Source organism: Geotrypetes seraphini, chromosome 7 (assembly GCF_902459505.1).
Source record: "Geotrypetes seraphini chromosome 7, aGeoSer1.1, whole genome shotgun sequence".
Lineage (NCBI taxonomy): Eukaryota > Metazoa > Chordata > Amphibia > Gymnophiona > Dermophiidae > Geotrypetes > Geotrypetes seraphini.
This window is the reverse complement of record NC_047090.1, coordinates 109,328,926-109,346,386: the sequence shown is the minus strand read 5'-3', so window position 1 is coordinate 109,346,386 and position 17,461 is coordinate 109,328,926. Positions and strand designations below refer to the sequence as shown.

At 40.7% G+C, this 17,461-nt stretch overlaps 1 protein-coding gene across 1 annotated transcript in view; it reads right to left on the bottom strand.

Moving 5' to 3' along the window:
• Nucleotides 1-532: 532 nt before the first annotated feature.
• The window catches only part of TTC9 (tetratricopeptide repeat domain 9), an 88,929-nt gene continuing 72,000 nt past the window's right edge, over nucleotides 533-17,461 (bottom strand). The window contains exon 4 of the mRNA XM_033951817.1: nucleotides 533-1,381. The gene's annotated coding sequence lies outside the window, so the exon portion shown is untranslated. The remainder of the gene's footprint in view (nucleotides 1,382-17,461) is intronic.

The following is a 17,461-nucleotide window of genomic DNA, read 5'->3' as shown; positions in this document are numbered from 1 at the left end:
CTTAATATTAGTTCTTTTTTAATTAAATCAAACACTATACTACATTGTGCATTGGTACTATGATTCCCTCCCTTTTGTTTTTTCCTTTTTTTCTAACCATACCCAAATATTGTAACTTTTAACCCCATTCCTTAAACTCATGTCTGTATTGTTTAATTTTGTTATTTGAATTTATTTTGTAAAGTTTCTTCTATCTTAATTATAATATGTACATCGCCTAGTAATTGTAATAGGCGATTCATCAAAGATTAAATAAACTTGAAACTTGTATCCCTCAGTGGTTCCACTAACAACAAAACTCTGGTTAATAATGTTTGTGGGCCATTTTCTGTGTACTGCATGCTTCCCATCGTCTTGTGGGCTGCATAAGATCTAGTGGTGGGCCACAGGTCGCTCAGCTCTGCTCCACTGCGATTTCTTGCATACTCCTTCATGTTTGTCACCAACAGAAGTGTTAGTGTTAGTTCATTGACTGATAGCATAAATTAGGACATCACAAATGCTGCACTTGATAGTTCCTTTAATACCAACTGTTGGATCCTATTACCGTACAAGCATTTTTATATTTTGTGAAAACAATTTCTAAGCATAAAAAGTAAAAACCAGCATAAATTACACCATATATTACATTAGTGTACACAAAAGAAAATATTACATCACTTTGTTAGGATCTGCAAACCTTATTACACACATATATATATATATATATGTATATATATATATATATATATATGTATATATATATATATATATATATTGTATGTCATTTAATACAGTAAAAGGTTAATTACGCAAACAGTCCTTTTTTATTATTATTAGGATCATACCAACCCAGGCCAGGCACATTTCTAGTAAATTTTTCACCTAAATCCATTCACGTATTAACATAGCACAATAATAAACCTCTCTTTTCTTTCTGGCTATTGTTAATATTACTACAAAAAATAAAGAAAAAATGCAGAGGCTCAAGGATGGCTCCAGTGTAAAACTCCTCCAGCCTTCGTCTCTGATGATGATCAACTTTATGTAACAGCAGTTCCGAATGTTTCATCAGCAGTCTAGCGCACAGGTGAAGTAAAATTAATGTAAACAAAACAGTCCTTTTCTGCATAAAACAAAAAGTGACTAAACTCGTTATACAACAGTTTTTGTTTGTTTTTTTTCACCACAGATGTCCACAACAATACTGACGACCTACAAGGCAGCCCTTCACCAGTCAATGAGGCCTACCCAGGCTAAGCGTCTTTGGACCCTAATGGCGTTCCAGTGAATCCTTGACTAACAAAAAGTTATAAAGGCCCTTATTGCTTAAGTAGTGTATTCATTCTGTAGTCCATATCTCTTGCTGTCCTTTCCATAAGGAAGGCCTGAAGAATGTAGCCTATGAAAACCAAGATTGATTGTACAAGCATTAAGAGAAGAGCATTCAGTGACTATGGAATTTGTGTGCTCATTATGATGTCATCCTGCTAACATAACAGTTTTGCTGCATAACTGTCTGGACTGAGTGCATAAAGGCATCAATACTGTGTCTTTATAAGTAGGAATGCAAAGCCTGAGGTAGAAAGAACAGCTTTACTAACTACTGACAAGCAACAGAAAATAGTGATCAGCGACAGTGAGGCGTTAACAGTAGAGATAGTCAGGGCTATTTTCCAGCAGTTCTGATATCATTATATGAAAATAGAGCAAAACCAGTTTATAATGCACTGATCAATTTTTTCGAACTGATCCGGTAGCATTGTTTATCCTTGCCTTTCATAAGTATAGTACATAGGTGAAACCGTGCGAGACATAGCTGCGCGGACAATGGAGTGCCGACAATCGCGCGCAAGACATCTGCGCGCTGGATTTAAACAGTATTTTAAAGCACTCCGAGAGGCGGTTGGGGGGGTTTGGTTTGGGCGGGGGGACCCTCCCCCCACTCTACTTACAACTGCGCTCCCATTGTGGGGGGTGTTGGGGACACACACCATTATAGAGGAAACAACCTTTTCCCCTCTTTTTTAGGGAAAAAGTACAGGTTCCACTGTAATGGGGGGGGGGTGTTTCCCCCCCCCCCAACGGTAGCACCAACAGCTCTAAGTGGGGGGGGGGGGTCCCCCAATACACATCCCTTGGAGCGCTTTAAAATACTGTTTATATCCAGCACACAATTGTCAGCGCTCCATTTTCCGAGCGGCTTTGTCTTGTGCGGTTTTGGCCCGTCACTGATAAAATGTATTGGAACTGATGTGCAGACCCCATGGGACATCCATAGTGTGCTTTTAGATAATTTCTCTCATGTTACTTGGAAACCATGAGGTTAACCACAGATTATACTGTATATACTGAGCAGGTTGTGCACTTGATAAAGTCTGATTTCCACCCCCACCCCCCGATCAATAATAGGGGAGTACCAGGTAACAGGAGATTTGTTGCAGTGAGGACTTTAACATCACAAGGAAGCAACATAGTGCTACTTTTCCAACCAACAGCTGCAGTGGTGATATACAACTTTGTATCAGTCAGTATATGCTCAATTTCTGAATAATAGCTAATCTAAATAATATGAGACCTAATATGTGTGTTCAAAAATACCAAAAGGTGCCAAAAAAATACAAACACACTAAACAAATTCAATGATATTATTTTTTACCAGAGGAAAATACCTCAAAATACCCCACTGTCGAGTATTCACACTAGACACCTTATCATCATTGATCAAAAAAAAACTGTTACTTTTTACTTTATTTATATATTTTTTTATTTTGAATTATCTTTTCAAGTGTGTTTCCTCAAATATTCAATTTTTTGCAAATTTAGCAAATATGCCCTTATCATCACATCAATCAACTTGTGTGGCATTGTAAACAAAGAAGAAAAATATATACAAGTCTAGCCAAGTTGCCACACAAGTTGATCTGAGGAAACACACTTGAAAATATAATTCAAAATAAGAAAATATAAATAACATAAAAAGTAACAGAGGTATTTTTTGACCAAAGATGATACCCTGGAACCCAAAAATAAGGTGTCTAGGGTGAACACTTGACACTGGGGTGTTTTGAGGTCTTTTCCTCTGGTAATAATAAATAAATAATATTATTGAATTTGTTTAGTGTGTTTGAATTTTTTGGACAATTTCTGAATAAGCCTGTGCACCCCTCCAACCTCTCACCCTAAAATATCACCCTAAAATATCCAAATTATCAAAAGATAGCCGAAGAATACTCTCACAGTATTATGGAAATTAATACTTCTAATTAGCACAGTATTCTATGACAACAGCATTACCATAGTACAGTGCTAGGTAGAATTACATGCCATGATAATATACGCATAAATTTATTTAACATTATTAGTCAAAAAATGTCAGAACTAATCTAACATTTGTTCTGCACTTCATTCACCACAGTGTAAACTGTCTTATTGATCCTCAGCGGGCCACCAGGCACTCAAACTTCTTTCATAGTGCCGGGCTTTATGCTCCCAATCGTCATCGGATCATCGGTTTCTATTAAATTGTTTAAATATTTATAATTTTTTAAATTTTATATAAGCTCTTAAATAAATATGTACTTGGCTGCCGTGACTGAAAGTACCCTGCCACAAAAATGGATTTTTCAGCAATGGAAGGGAGTGGTAGCCTTGAAAAAGCCCTTTGAATTTCACAGGCAAAACATGTTGGTTAATCTACCCCCGCATGAAGCGTCTTTGCACAGCTAAGTACTTTTAGTACATATTTATTTAAGAGCTTATATAAAATAAAAAAGTTATAAATATTTAAACAATTTAATAGAACCCGATGATCCGATGACGATTGGGAGCCTAAAGCCCGGCACTATGAGAGAAGTTTGAGTACCTGGTGGCCCGCTGAGGATCAATAAGACAGTGAATGAAGTGCAGAACAAATGTTAGATTAGTTCTGACATTTTTTGACTAATAATCACTGGATAGTTCTTCATTCAAGTTGATAAAGTAGTGCCATAGGCTAACATAAATTTATTTAACAGACATTAATAATATCATTCCAGTGGTCTGTAATGCATACTGAAGACTTCTGCCCCTCGCTCATGCTCACATCTCTTGGCCTTTTCTCTATTTTAGGTTTCTGATTATACCTGGTCATGATTGTGAGTCCTGAAATATAGCTGGTAAATCCTACAATTCAAACTGGCTTACCTTTAATATGCTTTAAATATGACAGTTTTTGAGTTCCTTCTAGTGCCATCCCTGGCAATGTGGTAAGTTCTGCATGTGGCCTTTATGGGGGTAACTTTTCTGATTGCCCACACCAATACAAAGCCTGTACGTACTTTATAGCCATGGACTTTGCCCCAATCTTCAAAGTGCAAGCTTGTACGCACATTCACTTTGAAAATTATTTCAGGAAATTTACCTGCACGTATTTGCACCTGCTAATTTGTACAGGCAGTTTATTCAAGAAAAAAATGCACACATTTTTGAAAATCCAAACGTATGCATGTCTATACCAAAACCTTCCCAATCCTACCACCAGGAACACATTTTGTTACTATGGGTAAAGTAAAGTAATAGCTATAGTGGCCAAATGTACGAGGGATCTTCAAAACATTTCCACACTTTTCTTTTTTTTCAAACATTATTTATTAAATATCTCAAAATCAAAGTATATAACATTTCCACATAATCACCCTATTTTGCCATACATTTTTCCCAGCGGCCTACCAACATGCCCTCTTATCACTTCCGCCACCCCAACCATTTCCTAAGAAATTATGAAAGTGCAAAAACTTTTTGAAGAACCCTCGTATGTAAGTTTACACACAAATGTTGTAGGTAATTTTCAAAGTCTATTTCCACAGATATGTGTTTTAACTGCAAAACCAGTACATATGAATTGTTTGGGAGACAAACCAGCCTGGAGTCCATGGCTATAGAAGAGTAGTTCTTAACACAGTCCTTGAACACACCCAGCCAGTAAGGCTTTCAGGATACCTACAATGAATATGCATGAGATAGATCTACATTCGATGAAGGTCATGTAAGCAAATTTGTTCATGCATATTCATTGTGGATGGATATCCTAGAAACCTGACTGGCTGGGACTTGGTTGGGAACTTCTGCTATAGAACTCAACAATCCTTCAAAGACTTTAATAACAACCTTTCACTTCAATTTTTTAGAGGAACAGAAGCAGTAACATATCAGTACATATTATTTCAGGAGCCTAATGGGTGCCTATATATAGGGGTCCAGCTTTTCAGGAACATTGGCTTCATCATAACTGAGATCTGAACCAGTTTGTAGTTACATGACACACTAGGCTCTTGGTCTTCACTCCTAGTACTCGAGAGCTGCCAATATATCACATTTTCAGGATATCTCTAATATGTAAGAAAGAAATTTGCATATAGGAGAGCTAGTAGGCATTTAAGTCTCTCTCATGGATATTCATTTGGGGTATCCTGAAAACCTGACCTTTGATGACTGGGAGTAAAGACTGCACATAGTTCTACTGCAGGGGTGGGCAATTTCTATACACAGAGGGCCGCCACAGAAAATTAACAAATGCTTCATATAATTCATTGCCAACAATATGATGACTGAATGAAGCTGTTATTATTACCAGAATGATCTGTTACTCTATAATTCTGTCTTTCCAAAAGTTTTGTCCCACTGTTGTATCCTTCAGTGGTTCCACTGACAACAAAACTCTGGCTAATGATGTTTGTGTGGGCCATTTTTTGGGTACACTTCCCATAGTCTTAGCCGCATAAGAATCAATGGTCAGAAATAGTTAGATTTACCATTTACAGTGTGCATTTTGCATATTTATTTTTCTAATATATAACTATATGGTTATGGTCACGCACAGTATTTATCTTTAAAGAGTCTGGCTCAAAAGCAGAGAGTAGATTTTGCAGTGGAAGGATGGAAATGATCTTTTTAAAATTCTTCTTTGGCCACTCTGGCACAAATCCATATAACACATCAAAAGCTAAACAGACAGTGTACCACTAATAACTAAGCTCCTATTGGTGAAGACCCGGTCTATAAATCTAAGTTTTAGTTTAGTTTAGATTTAAGTATTAGACCAAGAGGCTAGTACAGGAATCTCAAAGTCCCTCCTTGAGGGCCACAATCCAGTCAGTTTTTCAGGATTTCCCCAATGAATATGCATTGAAAGCAGTGCATGCACATAGATCTCATGCATATTCATTGGGGAAATCCTGAAAACCCGACTGGATTGCAGCCCTCAAGGAGGGACTTTGAGACCCCTGCTAGCACTATACACAACTGGACTTGGATGTCAGATTTTATTACTTGTTCCAAATAAGTTCATGGTGAATTACAAGTTCAGGAGCCATTAGTATTTTCTTTTTTGATTGGGTTTCTAGCCTAACTTTGAATTTGAAGCAATTTGTCTGGGAGAAGCAGGATCTAAGCATCAGCCGTCCCAGTACTCAGCCCGCTGCTCTAATCATTAGGTTCCTCCTTCACTCCTAATAAGCTTACTTAGGAGACTAGATTGACCAAAGAGATTTAACATGACACTGGAATGCCAAACTAAGAGTGGGATAAGGAGGGCATTCTATAAAAAGCATTCAGATTTCAGTGCCGGAAAAAATCATCAGGGAGCGCTGTGCTGAAAACAGCACTATGGGTTGAGACCTGTTTACAGAATAGCGCTTAGAGCCCATTTCCATGACAAAACTGTGGGCATTTTGGCATGGAAATGGTTTTATTCTATAACACCTTGCACAACTTTTAGGGACACTCCTGCCACACCTCCTTTTGAGTTGTATGACAGAGGATTTAGGCGCACAGGGGTTATACTGAAGAATAGGACGTGGGAAGATGCATGTGCAAATTTAAATTATGGACAATTAACTGCAATAATTGATTACTAACATCAATTAATTGCAATTATTTGGTTCATCAGCTAATTAATTTGTATGTGGATTTTCTAATCTAGGCACCATATACAGCATCTGGGGATAAATGTCTACTATACAGTAGCTGCAACCTCACAGACAACAGACAAATTGTGGAGACAATTCTCTAACTTGGAACCTTAAGTTAGGCATCTTGATGCAGTGCCAATTCTATGATGGCATCTTGGCAGCAAGATTTTGTTATAGAATATACTGTAGCACAAATCAGCATCAATGCACCTACATGGCGTGCATGAAAACGTCAATATTTAAAAGCTTAAATGGGCAGAAAAGGCTCCTACCCATTAAATCATAGTGGCTGGTCCTAGAGCAGTGATGGACTGGGTCAGGAACTGCTTGAGTGGAAGACGACAGAAGGTAGTAGTCAGAGGAGATCGCTCTGAGGAAAGGGAGGTTACCAGTGGTGTGCCTCAAGGTACGTTTCTTGGGCCTGTTCTTTTTAACATTATTGTAAGCGATATTGCTATCTAGTAAGATTTGCCTCTTTGCAGATGATACCACAATCTGAAATAGAGTAGATACCACTGATGGTGTGGATAACATGAAGAAGGACCTAGAGAAGCTTGAAGATTGGCCCAAAATTTGGCAGTTAAGATTTAATGCTAAAAAAGGTAAGGTCAAGCACTTGTACTGCAAAAGCCTGAGGGAATGGTACAGTTTAGGGCAGTGTTTCACAACACGCAGTACGCATACCCTTAGGGGTACGCGGGTCTTTTGTTGGGAGTATGCGGCCTGGCTGCCACAGAAGATATTCCTGCCCGTCCTTAGAAGCTGCCACTGCTGGGGATCTCACCTTCCTGCCCGGCCCCTGCCATTGCTGGGGATCTTGCCTTCCTGCCCACCACCTGCCGCGGCTGGAGATCCCTCTCTCCCAGCCTGCTTGTCCGTGTCCCCCCTCTCCCTTGAAGCCAACCGAGTTCTTTCCATGCAGCACATAAGTAGCTGACCCGGAAACTTTCCCTTCGATGTCAGAGGGAAGACTTGTGGGTCAGTCACATGCAGCGTATGAATCGCTGCCTATGCCATCTCTGCAAGGAGTGCCGCTGAACACAGGAGCGAGTGTGGTTCAAACAAGACGCTTCGGGGGGGGAGGGGGGGAAGTGGGATCCCCAGCGGCGGCGGCTTCTACGGATAGGCAGCTACTTACATGCAGCTACTTATGTGCAGGGAGGGGGTAAGAACTCGACACAGAAGGAAGAGAGGGGACATGAACATGGGACACAGAAGGGAGGGAGGAAGGGGACACTATCTTGAGACATAAGAAGGAGGGAATAGAAAGGGAAAATTGTTGGGAATGAATGTGTGAGTAAGAGGGAAAGATGGCACATGGGGAAAGGAAAATTGGTCAGAGATAGGTGAGAGAGATGCATGGATGAGAGGGAGAAATGTTGGATATAGTGGTAGAGAGGGAACAGAGGGACAGATTGAAGGAGATTGCAAGGGGAAGGAATTTTGGACATAGTGATGGAGGGAGAGATGTGACATTGTGTTGGAGAGGGGTGATAGAAGGAGAAATGGGCATGGGGCTGGTGGGCAGTGATGAAAAATTTCTAGATAGATTCCAACATAATTAATTTATAACAACATTAAAAACAACAATTACTTAATAAGCTTAATACCTCCTTAAACAAAAACATTTTCAACAAAATCCTGAAACAGTCAACATCACCAAGCCCTCGCAGTTGCTCAGGTAATTGGTTCTATAACTGTGGTCAATGCAGGTAGAAAATAGATTTCCTATATTTCTCGTGGTGAATTACATGAACAGAAGGAACCACCAGGGCATTACTGTTTCAGGGATCGTAAGTTCCATGTTGGTCGATAAATACAAAGGGAGTCTAACAAAACTGGAGATTTCCACCTGATCAGTGTTTTAAAAACAAGAAGCAACAATTTATAACAAATGCAATACTCAACTGGCAACCAGTGCAATTCTTTAAGAATGTGATGTGTTCAAATCTAGAAGTTCCAGTAATTAACCTTGACACAGAGTTTTGAGCAACCTGTAAAGATCTCAAATATTTCTTAGAAATACCCATTTGCAAGGAATTACAATAGTCAAAATTGGGAAAAATTAGATTTTGAACAACCAAATGAAAATTAGAACTGGTTAACACTGACTTCAAAGGGAACAAAAGCTTCAGCTTAACCCTTTCAGGACCATAAGGATCGTAGGCCAATTTTTGTGGTTTTGACGACATTTTTATGGTAAAAAGGGCTTGCAGATGCCAAAAAATTGATTTTTTTTTGTGAAATATCATTATTTTTTTTTTTAAAAATCACACTTCTGGCTTATGGACAGTGTGGCAAGTGAATCTTCTCGTCAATCTAGCAACGACGCTAATGAATGAATGTCGGAACCAGTTTGTTTACATAAAGGCAGTATCATATGGAATCCGTACATATCAAATTTAGAACTGTAGACTATCCCAATCAAAATTTACAGGATTTTAAAGTTATGGGACAAATATGTCCCTTGGTCCTGAAAGGGCTAAAAAAGATTTTTTAAGAACATAAGCAATGCCTCCACTGGGTCAGACCCGAGGTCCATCATGCCCAGCAGTCCGCTCACGTGGCGGCCCAACAGGTCCAGGACCTGTGCAGTAGCCCTCTATCTATACCCCTCTATCCCTTTTTCCAGCAGGAAATTGTCCAATCCTTTCTTGAACTCCAGTACCGTACTCTGTCATATTACGTCCTCTGGAAGCGCATTCCAGGTGTCCACCACACGCTGGGTAAAGAAAAACTTCCTAGCATTCGTTTTGAATTTGTCTCCTTTCAACTTTTCCGAATGCCCTCTTGTTCTTTTGTGTTTTGAAAGTTTGAAAAATCTGTCCCTCTCTACTCTCTCTATGCCCTTCATGATCTTGTAGGTCTCTATCATGCTCTTTCATCTTCAGAGAAGTATCCAAATATACACATAAAATTTTAAGTGTTTTTTAAAAATGAAATAGTCACTTCCTTAAAAATAACCAGTGGAAAATCATAGATAGCATGACTCAAACGCAAAATAATTTTCGTCTTCTCCACATTCAGTATGAGACGGTTATCAACCAACTGGTTACTAATCTTATCCAAAGAGAAATTTAAAAAATCTAACATTTCAGCATGACTTGGCAAAATCTTAAATACAAACTGAATGTTGTCAGCATAAAGACAATATTCAACTCCCAAAGATTTCAACTCTATGCAAAAAGGCACAAGAATAACATGAAATAGTATTGCAGAAAGAGATGAACCCTGAGGAACACCATGTTTCATTAAGGGAAAAACTCTGAAAAAAAATTCTCATCCAACACACAAAAGTAACAACCATCCAAAAAAAGATTGAAACCAAATGAACACTGTAATAGTAATCCCAATTTTGCTCAGTCTATGCCATAAGATATCGTGATTAACTGTAAATGCAGATGATATGTCTAAAGACATTAACACAAAACTGTCACCTCTATCAAACCCAGTACAAACAGTATCTAATAAAGAGACAAGTAATGATTCTGTATCACGATCATTCCTGAAGCCAAATTGAAACTTATCCAGAATCTGATTTTCAGTCAGAAATTCAGTTGACTGAAGAACACCACTCTTCTCAACAATCTTAGACAAAAAAGGAAGATTGGAGATAGGATAATTATTCACATTTGATATATCCAGGATTAGACTCTTTAATAAGCAAGTACCCACTGCTTTTGTTATTCACAATTTCACAAACCACTTTCAAAGTGACATCCTTTAAGCTCTTTACCAATGTAGGATGGCACACATTTTGTGGACAATATGAATTACTCACACCTTTTAATAAAGAAGACGCTTGTTCATAATTCATAACGCTAAGCTCAGACCACTTATTACACGTGTCGGGTACCAATTGTGTATCGGAAAGAGAAAACATCCCCCTCAAAATGAGATGTAATTTTCTCAACTAAGCCCAGAGCCATGTCATGAACAGCACTCTTATTTAAGATATCCTGGGAAGTTAATTTGGCCACAGTCTTAAACAATTCCTTCATTTGAGATGGAGATTCCTCAATTCTCTTATTATAAAATGCTTTTTTTTTTAATCTCTAAAATTTTAAAACAATAAGATTGCTGACACTCCTTATAATCATCTAAATTTGGTTGACAGGGCGTTCTATGCCACATTCTTTCTGCTTTCCTAATCCTTAACTACTCTTTTACTCATTCTCAAATCATCATTATACCAAGGTGCAAAGTTGTTTCTAAACAGTCACAGATACTATCTAAAGAAGTTGCCAAGGTCTCATTCCAAATTTTGATTGCTTCATCAAAGGTTTTACCAGAAAACTCAAAGTCCTTATCTCTAAGGATTATTTCCAAAGCCCCTATCTCAAACTGGGGATGTCTTTCAATCACAAGCCCCTTTGCACATGAAGCGAGTCTCTTTCATTTTGAAAGGAATGAGGGGGCATAGGATGATGATGAAAGGGGATAGATTCAGAACTAACCTCAGAAAATACTTTTTCATGGAAAGGGTGGTGAATGCTTGGAATGGCCTAATGTGCAGGTGTTGGAGGCAAAAAGTATTATCTGAATTCAAGAAAGCTTAGGATAAGTATGTTGGATCTCTAAGGGAGAGGAGGGGATAGTAGATGGCATAGTTAGGTACACTAGATAGGCTATATGGTCTTTATCTGCCTTCACTCTTCTCTTTTTCTTTTTAGCAGCACTTAACTTGATATTGCCATTGAATATTTGCTCTGACTACTGAGGCACTATCTGGTTCGGGAGAAATTCTACAAACGACATCTTAAATTAGGTGCCAGTAGGCACCCTACCAGCACCTAAGTTAATAGGGAAACGCCGTTTGAAAAGGCAAATAACTTTAAATTTAAAGCGCCTACTAGTGCCTAAAAAACAAACAAATACCCAAATTGTACCTCTGGAGTAGAGGTCTGCACAGGAACGGGGATCACGGGAAACCTGCGGGTCCCATGGGAATCCCTACAACCCACAGGACTCCCATGGGGACCCCCCTCTAGCCAAAGGGACTCCCACGGGGATGGAAGGCTTTGGAAGCAGGGTTTGTCCATATAATATAATGGACACGTCAGCCTTAGTAAAAGAGGGGGTTTATAAGTTAATTACCTGAACAGAAAACAAAAAAAGGGTTCCACCAAAGAGATTCCACAAGGAAAACAGCAGCGCAAACACTAGAGAATGACACGGTGGCGGTTTACCCGCGGCCACCGCATTTTAGCCGCGGGTCACCCGCCGAAAACGGGGAAGAAAACTAGCAGTCGCTGCGGCGACGGGGACAAGGCCATTCACCGCCCGCGGGGCGGTGAATGGTCTTGTCCCCGCAGTGAGGCATGAAGGATCGCGCGGTCCCCGCAGCTCACACCCGCCTGCCCAATCGATTCTAGTGTTTAGCCAGCTCTCTCCCTTCTCCTCACCTTAGTTTGTAGATTTTCTTTTTCGGCGACCCGCACGCTATCAGAGAGCCGCGCACCCGCTGCTGCTCAGTTTCATCTTCTGCTCTGACGCAACCGGAAACAGGAAGTTGCAGCAGAGCAGAAGATTGAACACTGAGCAGCCGCGCGTGCGCAGCTCTTTGGGAAAGCGTGCAGGTCGCCGAAAAAGAAAACCTATAAACTAAGGTGAGGAGAAGGGAGAGAGCTGGCTAAACACTAGGATCGACACAGCAGGAAAGAAAGGGAAGGACTGGCAGGTGAGCCAGATGCTAGAAGCAGGGGGGGGGGGGAAGAAAGAGGGAAAAAAGCTAGATGGGGTTGAAAAGAAGAGACACACTGGTATGGAAGAGGAAGATAGGGGAAATCTGGACACAGGAAGGTAACAGAAAGAGGGGAAATTATGTGCATGGGGCATAGGGACAGAGACATAAAGGGGACATGCCATGGGGATGGTATATGGACACAGGGGGGGGCAATGACAGATACATAGGGGAGATATTAGAAATGGAGAAAATAGGAGCACAGAAGCGAGATGGTTTGTGGGGATGGGACAGGGACCGAGCTTGCAGGCTCCAGTGGCTTGCACAAATTACATTGTAACGTGCCATGAAAATAAGAGGAAGGAAGGTAGATAGGCCACGCGAGAGGAGCTGAAGGGTAGTAGAAAGGAACAGATGGTAAAGGAGGGAGGGAAGGGTGGTGGTGGAAAGGAATAGAACAGACATTGAAGGAGGGTGGAGAGGAACAGACCCCCAAGGGAAATGTGGAAGACAGAGTGGGAAGAAGACAGATGCCAGACTATGCGGGAGCGGAGGGAAGAAGATGGGTGCTAGACCAATTGGGGGGAGGGGTTAATGGAGAGGCACAGTAACAGCAAATGGAAGACGCAGAGAGAAGACACACAGTGGATGGAAGGAATTCAATGAGAAGATGTGGAAAGCAGAAACCAGACAACAAAGGTAGAAAAAAAATTATATTTATTTATTTATTTTTTTGCTTTAGGATAAAATAGTATATTAGTTGTGTTGATAAAAATTTATAAACAAAGCCCTGCCAGCTGAACATCTCTTTCTCTAGTTCAGCAGCAGGAACTTTGATTTATAAGAAAGGAATAAGCTAAATATTACAGTACTAAGGCTTATATGGATGCAGCGGGGACGGTGACGGGGCGGTGAATGGGATGGCAGTGGCGGTGACGGGGCGGTGAAAGGGATGGCGGTGACGGTGACGGGGCGGTGAAGGGAACGGCGGTGACGGGGCGGTGCAGAGGATGGTGGGGCCGGTGACGGGGCGGTGACGGGGACAGATTTTTTCCCCGTGTCATTCTCTAGCAAACACAAAAGAAACTGTGGAATTGATGATCCTGTCAGAAGTAATTGCTGCTTTTATGGGGACGGGCGGGGGTGGAGGTAATCCCTTGCCAGAAGTGGCGTTAGGTGCTGCAAAGCACCTACATAGGCACAATGTAGGCCTGAAAAACCCTGGTCTACATTTCTGACGCCTATCTTTTCTAGAGGGATGATTCTCTATACGGCACCATCATGTGATTGACACATGATCGGCGGCCACCGATATCGGCGCCATATACCAAATCCGGGTCTTAGTGCTGGGGCAGTCTGAGGAGAGATGGGGAAGAGCCAGAAGTTAACTCAGCACTACAAATATTCATTACCAGTACCCAAACCACCCAGGCAATTCTATAAATGGTGTCCAAAGTTACATGTGTAAAATTGAGTGCAATCCGGAGATGCGCATGCAACTAAATCAGCTAATGAGCCCATTAACGATAATAACTGGGTCCAATCACTTACTCACATTAATGCTAACAGTTTGGATTTGTGCGCACATCTTGCTATGTTCTGCTCTGTAAAGATACCTGTGCAAATCTTTTAGTGTGCAACTCAAAGGGGGCGTGGCTATGAGAGGAGCTTGGGCGAATCAGGGGCTTTTCATTAAAAATGTGCATAGTAATACAGAATACTGGGGATCAGTGCCTAACTTATGTGCCAGGATTTACACTAGGTTTTAGTTGGTATGAGGGCGAATCAAAAATGAAAGGAAATTGTTAAATTTTGAGATAACTGGAACACAGCTAGTGAAATTCAACACATGTACTCGTACGTTGCCTGTTGGATAGTTCGTCCACTCACAGTGCAGCGCTCGGCCTTTAGCCACGAGGTCAGAAACATGGACACTCCATTGCAAGATTGCACCATCGAAGAACAATGTGCAGTAGTGCACGTTCTTTGGGCATAGGGCATGAAGCCTATGGAAATTCACTATCGGATATTGACTCAGTACGGACATAGCACCATGAATCAACAAAAGGTTTATGAGTGGATAAAAAAATTTAAAGAGGGAAGAACAGGTGTAACTGATGAAGGTCATTCTGGTTGTCCATCAACATTGTGCACCCAAGAGCACATTAAAGGGTGGATGCTTTGATAAGAAAAGACCAACGGATAACGGTGCTTTAATTGGCTGCAAATTTGGATATCAGCTATGGATCTGCATTTGCCATAATGCTAGATGACTTGGGATACAGGAAAGTTTGCACACGATGGGCTCCCAAACAGCTTACTGATCTGCACAAGCAATACGTGTAGATGTTGTGACCCAGTTCCTGAGATGGTATGAAGAAGATCTGAGTATTCTGGAGAGAATTGTCACTGGCAATGAGACATGGGTGCATCACTGTGACCCATGGTGTCAGGTCAAAAGCGCGCCGCGACAAAGGCGCGCCCAATTGAGCGCAGCGCGGAGGCGCGCGCCGCTCTAAATTACTGTTTTTAGGGCTCTGACGGGGGGCGTGGGGGGGGACCCCCCCACTTTACTTAATAGACATCGCACCGTGTTGTGGGGGGTGTGGGGGGTTGTAACCCCCCACATTTTACTGAAAACTTAACTTTTTCCCTGTTTTTAGGGAAAAAGTTCAGTTTACAGTAAAATGTGGAGGGTTACAACCCCCCAAACCCCCCATAACACCGGCACAATGTCTATTAAGTAAACTGGGGGGGGTTCCCCAACAAAACCCCCCCATCGGAGCCCCTAAAAACTGTAATTTTGTGCGGCACGCACCTCCGCGCTGCGCTCAATTGTCGGTGCGCGCTTTTGTCTTTCGCGCCGTTGTCTATGAACCGTGACCCACAGAGCAAAAGACAAAGCATGATGAAATAAAGGAAGCGGTTCTCACCTGGCTTCCGGAGCAGCCAAAAAACTTCTCTGCAGGAATGCAGAACCTAGCTGAACAGTACAACAAATGCGTCGTCTTTCATGGGGACTATGTTCAATTGCTCACAGTTACTTCTATTAAAGTCATTAAATTTATTTTGCCTTTACTTTTTGATTTACCCTTGTATAAATCTCAAAGTTTGGTGCAGAAATTGGCTCAGAGTGCTATTCTATAAACAGTGTGCAACTTGGAATGCCATTCACAGAATAGCGTGCTGTGCAGATTTGTTTCAATACCCAAATTTAGGTACTATTTATTGAATCTAGTCCATAATGGTGTTCTAACTGTGCCCAGTAAGCTACTTGGGTATGGGACTAAATAGCCTTGCCTGGATAAATTCCAGGCACTGCCAAACATCCAGATATTCAGTGTTGGTACTTGGATAGAGTCTGAGACTGAACATCTAGGTCTATTTTAGATGATAGAAAGCCAGGTTTTAAAGAATCATGGACCCCACTGGCTGAATATTGCCCCATAAATTTTTTAAGGTGCTCTAATGAATTAAATACACACTAACAAATGCATATCCTTAGTAGACCTATAATGCTCTTGCTTTGGATTATTTATTCTTATAAATATTAATCAGGAAGAAGTTAATTAGTAAAACTACCTTTAGTACACTAGATGCTATATAATTTGCACAGAGCAGCATATACAAAGGACATATAAATTTGAGTTGAGACATCTAAGTTGGGAAGTCTCAAGTTCTACTAGCCTGTTCGGAAACGCATGGAAAATTGGATGGCCTTGCACAGGCTACATATAGAGTTAACCTCCATTTTAGAAAAATGAACATGTAAAATGTCAAGGGGGCAACACAAGGACATATTTTATTTCTATTAATGATTTTTTTATGTGCTAAATAAGTTAGTGTTCTTAGTAAAAGGACCTCTATGTAAGGGAGAGAAGCAATCCAACAAGAAATAGGCCTAAAGGCCAACATGCAGAAATCAATCCTGAAGGAGCCCAACTGAAAGTACAAGAAATTCGGATCTTTATAAATACATATCCACCCCACATTAAACTTGTTCCTGGGAATAGGGGTTAGTGAATAATAAAAAATACCACTTTATGTATGTTTTGATTGCAAACTAATGCTGGCAACTCACTCAAATTTTTACACCCACCATGACCTATTAACAACTTTTTACCAACTATCAGCGCACTCACATTTGAACCCCTCCCAAGTAGTTAATCAATTAGGAGGTTGATATATCATACAGATCAAGGGATTCAGTTCATATATATTTATGTGGATATGTATTTCTAAAGATCTGAATTTCTTATACTTTTAGAGCCCAACTGAAAAGCATGAAATATTTACATGGAAGAATCTACATCTGATGAGGATTTGCTGCAACCCTCCTGAGTAGAGATAAAATGTTCCTCCTGAAGGTGATACAGTAGTCATTATGCGGCCCATTCCTTTTGAGTCTGTTGCAGTAGAGTGCTGATGCTATTTCTGGAATACACTCAATCTGAATTGTAAATCACACACAACTCATGAATATGCCTCTCCCTCTCTCTCTCTCCTTTACTACTGACATCTGAGACAATAATCCTTTTAATGCAATGGGAGAGCAGATTCAGCCAGGAACTTAACCTATACTGCAGAAGAAAGGAACTGAACAGCAATCGAAGGAAAGCTGCTGTGCTTCATGCTCCAAGGGTTGGATATGTATTTTAACCCTTTAATTGGCAGAGGGTGAAACGGCTGCTTTACATAACTTGATGTTGAATGAGTGCCAAGTAACAGGCATTTGGAGATGCAGATCCCCCATAAGAGCCACAGAAGACACATGTTGCTTCTGAGCAACAATGCAAATAAAGGGTTAATAATCTCATTTAGAGCACAAGCCAGCCTGTTTTTTGCTCAC